The following is a 9,549-nucleotide window of genomic DNA, read 5'->3' on the forward strand; positions in this document are numbered from 1 at the left end:
GCCCAGAGAACAATGTTGGGGCCTTGGTGGCCGGCAGGATGCTGTGCAGCCAGCGGGGCCTCCAGGCACACTGCCCCGGTTCCTCTCCGCGGCCTGGAACACCGGCCGCAGGCCTGACCCTGAACCCCGGGCGCCGGCGCTGGCTTCCGTGGCTCCGCCGGAAGCCAGGACCACGGGTGGTTCCAAGGAGCTTCACCTCTCCAGCCACCTTGGGAGCCGAGGGCTGGCAGCGGCCACCCCGCAGTGGTGTAAGGAGGGCAGGAAGAATCAGATCTGGGTTCAAGTCCTGACCCTGCCCACCTACTAGTCGCGTGGCCTGGGGCGCATCGCCGCCCCGTTCTGATGCCCAGCTGTGACATCAGTACAGTGAGGCGACGGTGGCTGGCTCTCTCTGAGGGCACATTAGCGTGCGTCACGTCACTGAGCCTTCTCCACGACCCCGGGACGCCCGGTCTTCTGTCACCACTTTACCGACGAGGAAGGCGAGGCCCAGAGCACTTGAGCCTCAACAGGTGTCGGGGCTCGGCTCTGAACTCGGGCGTGTCTGATCCCCAAGTCTCTGGGTCCTTAGCCATTGGCTCTACTGCTTTCCCTTGGGGACGAGGTGCGGCACCGTTTTGAGCCTCAGTGGCGCCTTCTGCAAGCTGGGCCGGTAACCACCACTCCAGAATGAGGTCACGGTGGGGCATGTAGAAGCATTCCGGTCCCTAGCTGGAGCCCAGAAAGTGTCCGTGGCTTTGCCTTCCCACTCCCCCCGCCCCACCCCTGCCCCACCCCTGCCGCACACCCCCCACCCCCAGTTCCATCTTAAACAGGAAGCACCAGGTTTCCTGAGATAAGGACCCAGCACCTCACCGTGGGTGGGGCCCGTCCTCGCATTAGGCTGTGGGCATTTGGCTCCCTGTCCTGGCCCCCACCCTGCCGCCACCCCCCTCCTGCTCCAGCGCTGGCTCAGCGGTGCCTGTGGCTCGGGCAGCCCCGAGGAGCTGGAGGTGGTGACCTCACCCTCGGAGAATGCCCACTGGAATTCGCCCTGAGTCTGGTCCCCTGCGCTCCGGGCCTCCCCTCTGGCTCCTGCCTCTAAGCCAGCCGGCCCCCCACCCCCACCCCCCCACCGCACGCGGCTGCCAACTATTAATTGGGGGTGAGCTGGTCCCCCGCCGCCTGCCTTCTGGGTAGCCCCAGGCAAGGAGCTGGCTCTCTCTCCTCTGCAGCCTTCCTCAACCTCCCAGCAAGGAGGCAGTCCAGCATTGATCCTTGCGCCACCCAAATCTAACCCGCCCAACGCCCACCCGGGGTCGCCACTGTTGTTCCCATTTCACATAGAAGGAAACTGAGACCCAGAGACATACCCTAGGAAATGGGCCCCGGGGTGGCCTGGCCTAATCCCCATCCTCCCCCTCTGCCACACCGCTGTCCCCAGGAGGACCAAAGGATCCCTCGTCTTATGCCAAGAGTGGGGATTTTGAGCCTCTCTCTTTTATCTGCCTCCCCCCCCCCGCCCCCCACCAACCCCTGGCCAGAGGCAGAAGATTCCCTTTCCTCAGGATCCACTCCTAAGGCCGGAATAGTCTCTCCAGTCCCAGCAGGGCAGCCTCCCCCGCTCCGACCTCAGCCCGCTGGTGTCTGTGAGCGCCTCGCTCAGCCTGGTGTGGATGCCCCAGAACATGCATGTCAGGAAGACAAGGTGTGGAGTGACTGCACATCCTCGTGGGGAGGAGGGGACATTCAGACAGGTTTTGTCTGGAAGAACGGAAGAGAAGTTAGCCTGAAGAGAGAGCAGTGGGAGGAGCAGAGGGGGTAGCATGTGCAAAGGTACGGAAGTGGGAAGGTAACTGATCTGTCCAAGGAGGGAGGCTGGGATGCAGGGGGCCGGGTGGGGCCTTGCAGATGGCCACCTTCCCGCTGTGCCCTCACATCGTCTTTGTGCCCATGGATTCCTCGGGTCTCTTTGTCCAAATTTCCCTTTCTTGTAAGGACACCAGTCCAAATGGGCTGCGGCCCGCCCTAACGGCCTCATTTTAAGTTTATCACCTCTGTAAAGACCCATCTCCAAATATAGTCACATTCTAAGGTCCTGGGGGTTAGAGCTTCAACAGGTGAAGTTTGGAGGGGACACACTCAGCCCATAAAAGCCCATTACATAGTTTGATAATAATGGACAGCATGGAGGTTCCAGGCCCTGTCCTAAACACAGTTATTAACTCCTTCAATGCTCACATAACCCTAGGGGGTAGGTTCCAGTTTGTGAGTGGGGAAATTGAGGCACAGAGGGCTTTAGTTACGATCCCAGGTCACACAGCTAGGAGGGTGCAGAGCCAGGATGTAGACCCCACAGTCTGACTGGGCGCCCCACTCTTCACTGTCCCCTAGATCCTTACCAGGACCTCAGAGCGGCAACTCACTGCATTCCTGCCACCCAGACCCCCGGAAGTCCCTCAGCTAAGGTCACATCATTAGCCTTTCCCCCACTGTCCCACACTTAGCTATTTTCCCGCTAGAATTTCCGTCCATTATTAACGAGGCTGGAATGAACGAGTTTGAGCGTAGAGCTTCTTTCTTGTTTTCAATTTTATAGGTGCAGGATCCCCAGGGCAGAGGGAGCCTCCTGCTGTAGCTGAGGGCCTGGGAGGCATGTCCCCAGGGCTGAAACGTGAGCCGGGTTCCCTCCATGCACCCGCACCTCCTAACTGCTGCTTTACTTTGGGGGAGGGGAGGCTGAGCCACAGGAATGTCAGCAGACCTGCCCCACCTCCAGCCCCCTTTTTGTCCAGCCACATCTGCCTTAGAAAGTTTCTGCCACCAGTTATACTCCAAGTAAAATAATAATAATAATAATTATTATTATTATTATTATTATTATACAGAAATTTCTAGGCCCCCAATTCTGGCATTCCTGAGAACTTGAGCCCTTCATATGAGGATCAGGTTGTGGTTATGCATCTAGGACGGGTCCTGGGTCTGGGGTGGGACTTGGGGATGTGCATTTTTAAAGCCCTAGTGATTTGGATGCAGCCGATCCTGGACTTTAAGAAAATGCCCTTGGGGCGCCTGGGTGGCGCAGTCGGTTAAGCGTCCGACTTCAGCCAGGTCACGATCTCGCGGTCTGTGAGTTCGAGCCCCGCGTCGGGCTCTGGGCTGATGGCTCGGAGCCTGGAGCCTGTTTCCGATTCTGTGTCTCCCTCTCTCTCTGCCCCTCCCCCGTTCATGTTCTGTCTCTCTCTGTCCCAAAAATTAAAAAAAAAAAAAAAATGCCCTTGCTGGGCACCTGGCTGGCTCAGTCGGTTAAATGTCTGACTTCGGCTCAGGTCGTGATGTCACGGTCCCTGAGTTCGAGCTCCTTGTGGGGCTCCGTGTGGACAGCTCAGAGCCTAGAGCCTGCTTCTGGATTCTGTGTGTGTGTCTCTCTTTCTCTGCACCTCCCTGGCTCACACTCTGTCTCTCTCTCTCTCTAAAAGAAGCATTAAAAAAAATAAAATAAAAAGAAAGGAAGAAAGAAAGAAAAAGGAGAATGTCCTTCCCGTGACCAGAGCCCTCTCCAAGCCCATTCTACTGCACCTCTTCCTTGAGCAGCCTTCCATGTCCCTTCCATGTCCCTTCCATGTCCCTTCTATGTCCCTTCCATGTCCCTTCTATGTCCCTTCCATGTCCCCCTTCCCATGGGGCCAGACACAGAGGAGGAGCACAGGAATCTGCAACGTGAATGAATGAATGAATGAATGAAGTATATAACCTTACCAAGGAGTTGTTCTATGCCAGGCCCTGTTCCTGGTCTGGTCCCCATCCTTATTCCATGGCCCAGACCCCATTGCCAGGGTCCCCCTCTCCACACCAAGGAGGCCTGGCGGCGCCCCAGCACCTCTGTCACCTGAGGCATCACTGAGTCTCTGAGCCACCAGTGCCCTCCCTCCCCATGAAGCAAGCATATTCATGACTCCCATGTTCTTTCCCATATTCACTTTTCCATGTAATGGGGGCCCGGTGGTGTTGAGAGAAGGGAGGAAGGGCCATCGCATCTGGATGAGGAGAGGAAAATGAAAGCCCAGAGAGGGCAGAGGCCTTGCCTGGGGGTCAACTATTTCTAAAAGAGGTGATGAAGGCAGGAAATAGTCCTCCAGGGGTCCCTTCCCCCTGCTCAGTCCCTGGACGCAGGAAAGACCCTCCTTCCTTCCAAGGCCAGCTCAGGAATAACTACACAGAACAAGTGGCCGCGGTGGGCCTGGCTGCCCAGAGGGCCTGGTGTTTGCTCAGTGCTGGCCCTGACCGCTGAGGCACAGCCAGGCCAAATTCAGGGCTGCAGGGCTCAGGCCACAAGAGCAAGTCTCTTCCCCAGCAAAGGCCTGGGGGACGCCGGGGGTGGGGGGCAGGCCCGGGCACCCCCTCTCCTGGTTTAGCACCCACAGACTCGGGGGACCCGGCAGAGAACTGGCTTCTCTGGACAGCGGCCCAGGGGGATGAGGCCGGCAGGGCCGGGCAGCCTGGGAAGGTGAAGCTATTTGTGCTTCATGAGGCCCAGGCTCCCGCCCTCATCACTCGGGCGGGTTTGGCCTCTGCTGCCTCCTCTCTGGAGGCTGCGTTTCCCAGAACTCTGCTCTCCCCATGTCATGAACCTCAGGGCTAGAAGCCCCCAGAGACCAGTTTCCACCCCCGGGTTTAGAGAGGAAGCCAGGCCCGGCAAGGGGAGGAGGTAGGGGCCGGAGAGGAGTGGCTGAATCAGGAGGAGGTCCTTCAGAACCCCCACTGAGTCATCCCTCCCTTCTCCAGCTGTCCGTCAACCAGCCTGTCGCTGTGTGTGAGCATCCTGTCATCCCCCAGGAGCAGGAGCCCTAGAGGGCGGGGTCGGCCTTCTCCATCTCCGGGCACAGGCGTGGCCATGAGCCTGTGTCAAAGCGAACTGAACTCCTAGCCCTGGATCTGTGTCCTTCTGATGCTCTCGTCCCCCACCCCCCTTGTGCTGGGAGTCTGGCTTTTGGGAAGTAAGAAAGAGAGTGATTTCTTTTTTTTTTTTTTTCTTTTTTAGCTGCCCAGAACTTCTGGCTGGAGAGCGTTGTCTCCTCAGGAGATTCACTAAAAAGCTTGGGGACAATGGGATGTCCCACAAGAAGGGGGGGGGGGGGTGTGGTCCTCAGAGACCTGGGTTTGGAATTTGATCCGAAGTGACCAACCATCCTGGTTTGCCTGCCACATAAGGGAGTTGCCTGCAGTCATGGGCTGTGAGGGCTAAAAGTGGGCCACATCTCGACTCTGCCACTCATTGGGTCACCGTGGCTAAGTCACTTCCCCTCTGCATGCCTCGGAAGTTTAGCTGGAAAGTGAGGTCAATAGCCAACCAACATCCCTCTCATGAAGCTCCCAGAAGATTGTGGAGGAAAAGGTGGAATGTGTTACCTCCCAGCAGATGTGGAGTTATTTTCTCACTGTTAGCGGTGGCTCCCCCTGGTGAGGGATCTCCTCCTCCCTCCCCCCACTTCCCGCTGCCTATTATTCACCCGTTCCCTGCCCCACGCTAATCAGCACCTACTACGTGCCAGGCCCTGGATGTGCAAGGGTGGAAAAGAAGAGCCCAGCCCTCACGGAACTCAGAGCGCATGCAGGCGTTAATTGAAACGCAGAAAGAGGAATTTGTTCGGCAACAACTTTTCATGAGCAGCTACTGTGTGCCAAGCATCGCCTTGAACGTTGTGCGGACATTATTAGCTCATTGGACCCCCGCAATAACCTGGTGAGGTGAAGATTATTCTATCCCCGTTTTGTACGTGAAGAAATTGAGGCTCGGGAAGGTGAAATAATCAGTAGAGAAGCCAGGGAGAGGACATTAAGAGGAATCTTCTTGAAGGAAGGGTTCATGTCTGTGTGTGCCAAGGGAAACAGCTTTCCAGGAGGGAGCAGCAGGTGCAAACGTTGGGAAGCAGGGACCAGCATGATGCCTCCAGGTACCTGCAAGTTCACCGAGGCCTGCGTATTGAGTGAAGGGTTCATACTTACCCTGCAGGGGCTGTGGAGTAGAGAGGACGTCTGTAGGGAGACAAGAGTGGAGGCCAGGTGACCAGTGGGCTGACTTATGCTGGACACTTCTTTTTTTTTTTTTTTAATTTTCAAAGTTTATTTATTTATTTTGAGAGAGGGAGAGAGAGCTGGGAGGGGCAGAAAGAAGGAGAGAGAATCTCAAGCAGACTCTGCACGGCCAGCACAAAGCCCCACCAGGCGCTCGAACTCACTAACCAACCGTGAGATCATGACCTGAGCCGAAATCAAGAGTCGGACGCTCGACCCACTGAGCCACCCGGACGCCCCTGGACACTTCCTATTAGTTTTAAAGTCTTGTCCCTCCAGGAAGGGTTCAGTCAACCATACACGGCCGATGATCAATGGCTAATGTTTAGCCAGGTCCTGGGCTGAGCCGGGGGTTACAGAGACTGTTTAGGGCCAGTCGGAAAAGGCGCCCAATTAGCGCAGGCCGGGCCCAGGAGGGCTCACCATCTGAGCGCAAGGGCTGAGCCCTCCAAATCGCAGTCGCTAAAGGTCCTCCTCCCCCAGCTGCCTACCTCCTGCACACCTGCCGCCAGTGGAGGGAAGATGGAAACCCGCCCACAGCCACAGAGCGAGGCGGTCAAGTTCAGCCCCTGTAGGGCGGGTCTCAGCCGAGAGGTGCGCGGCGGGGAACCCCAAAGGGCCTCGGGGGACCTAGGGGCATCCCTGGAGGGACCTCGCCCGAGCAAGAAAAGTCTACCCCGAGGTAGTCGGGCCTCTGGGCGGGGCCGGCAGGATGGGACGCCCCGCCCCCGCCCCTGCCGCGCCCGGCCCCGCCCCGCCGCGCGGAGCCTGGCCTTATAAGGTGAGAGCGGCGCCGCGCTCCCGTCTGGGCCGCTTGTCGTCACCTGCGTCCGCCCGCTGCGCGCCTAGGCCCGCCCGCCAGGGGCACTAGTCCAAGGCCGCGCCAGCCTGCGCCTTCGTACCCAGAAGCGTCGCCCTGCCCGCGCACCTGCGCGGTTCCCAGCCAGCCGTGCCGGAACCGGGTCCCCGCGCGGCGAGGCGCCGCGGGTTGGGGGCCCGGAAAGTTGGCGTGGGGGGAGGCAGCGCTGGGCTGGGCGCAAGCCGGGGTGGGGGTGGGAGGAAAATCGGCCCCTCTTCGGGACTCCCCAGCCCGCCGGGTGCCTACTAAACCCCGCATTGAACTCAACTCTGACAAAGTTAACCGCCCAGTCAACCTGCGCGGTGTGGCTTAGTAAGAGCCAAGACTCAGCAACCACACGACTCAGATTCCATTTACTAGGTTGCATACTGGCCTTGGTGGGCTGTGGGCAAGTTCAGCGGTTCTCCTGTGCCTCGGTTTTCTCATCTGTAAAGTGGAGATATATAATGGCTGCTTGCTCGGGGTTGGGGTTGAGCATCAAATGTGTTCATATAAGTGAGCAGTTTTCAGCAGGTTTTGGTGGAGTTGATAACACCCCAAAGGGCTGCTTCTCAGATGTTGAGACCCAAACGGCCAGAAGTTCAGCCTCGGTCCTGGTCTTTTTTTGCCAGTGTTAGGGGGTTTGGGAGCAGTTTTTAAAAACACGCAGGTATTGGGGGCGTCTGGGTGGGTCATTTGGGTGCGCCTATGACTTGATTTCAGCTCCGGTCGTGATCTCATGGTTTGTGGGATGCAGGCCTGTGTAGGGCTTTTCACTGACTGCACTGAGCCTGCGTGGGATTCTCTCTCTCTTTCTCTCTCTCTGTGTGTCTCTCTCTCCCCTCCCCTGTTCACACACGCTGTCTCTGTCCCAAAATGAATAGATAAACCTCAAACCCTGAGATTCTTATTTCTCACATTTCCTGAATCCTGGTTAGGGGCAAGGAGAATGCCTTTGGTTAGAATGTCTCTCACACCCCTTAGCAAAGGAGAGACAGGCCTGAGACTGGAAGACAGGAGCAGGAGATAGGAGCTGGGTAAGTTTCATAACATGGCTTTGTTTTGGTGACTTCAGAGTTTCCACTGAGAGTGTAGAATTACTGTTTATGGCACTTGGCTTTCCATACATGGTGGTGACATAATATTCACTTTAATGTTTTTTAGTATGAAAATGTGCAGAAATACACACAAGGGCATAGATCCTTCATAGATTCATGTAATGTTCGTAAATGAGTGCGTTAAAACAGGAGCTGATTTTCAAAAAAAATTTTTATAAGTTTTTTTTTTTTTTTTTTTTTTAATTTATTTTTGGGACAGAGAGAGACAGAGCATGAACGGGGGAGGGGCAGAGAGAGAGGGAGACACAGAATCGGAAACAGGCTCCAGGCTCCGAGCCATCAGCCCAGAGCCTGACGCGGGGCTCGAACTCACAGACCGCGAGATCGTGACCTGACTGAAGTCGGATGCTTAACCGACTGCGCCACCCAGGCGCCCCTTATAAGTTTTTTTAACGTTTATTTATCATTGAGAGACAAGAGTGTGAGCAGCAGGACGGGGGGGGCGGGGGGGGGGTGGAGACACAGAATCTGAAGCAGGCTCCAAGCTGTCAGCACAGAGCCCAACGCGGGGCTCGAACTCACAAACCGCGAGATCATGACCTGAGCCGAAGTCGGTCGCCTAACCAACCGAGCCACCCAGGCACCCAAAACAGGAGCTGATTTTTAATGAGAAGAATAAGATAAGGGTACAAAGAGTGCCAAGGCAAAGCTCTTGAGTTTGCTAGCAGTGGCTGACGTTTGGCAGGAACCTCCTGGGGACGGTGTGGCCGGAGGAGGTGGGATCTCAGAGCCTGACTGGCCAGCGTCCTCGCGTCGTAGCACACATCTACAGCACGCAAATGCCTCCACGCCAGCGCACCCCAGCCGGCTGCCTCTAGACGCAAGTCTCCTCGCCTGGGTTACTTCTGCATTTGCTTTCTCAGCTGCCCTCCTGGGCCACAGGCACCCACCCGGCACACCAGAGCCAAAGGAATTTTCTAGACCGCTGAAACTCCTCCATGGCTTCCCCAGTGCCTGCAGGAGAAAGACCCAGACCTTAGCAGGGCTGACGTGCCTTCCGCGGTCCGGGGCCCACAGACTGCTCAGCGCCTCTTCCTAGCACTTTCCTCCCACTTTCCTCTCAGGTCAACATGCACCATTTGCGGCTTCCTGAATATTCATTAAGTAAATATTGAATGCGTTAGTATGCGACACCAGAAAGAGAGCTCCACGGTGGTGATGTGCAATGCAGGCAGGGTCCAGCCATCTCTCCTGGAGTTCACTGGCTAGTGGGGGAGTTGTGATACAGTGTTCCCAGCAAGGTGGGGTCCTCTGGCCAAAGTCTTCATCTGGGGCTCTTATCTGGGTGGTAATTCACATGCCTGTCTCTTTCACCGGACTGTGAGCTCCTCGAGGGAAGCCATCCTATTCTGGTCGGTCTAGTGTCCCCCGGTCGCTGGCGTGCGTGGTGCCTAGTAGGTACACAGCAATCCTTGGATGACGATTCAAGCAGCGAGCCTCCGCACCAGGACCCCCGCCCCAGAGCAAGTCAACCTTCAGTCGATCATTCGTTCATTCATTTTAAGCGAACAGTTCCATCCGCCCACTAAATCAGAGGGT

The sequence above is a fragment of the Neofelis nebulosa genome, chromosome 8 (genome assembly GCF_028018385.1).
Source record: "Neofelis nebulosa isolate mNeoNeb1 chromosome 8, mNeoNeb1.pri, whole genome shotgun sequence".
Classification (NCBI taxonomy): Eukaryota; Metazoa; Chordata; class Mammalia; order Carnivora; family Felidae; genus Neofelis; species Neofelis nebulosa.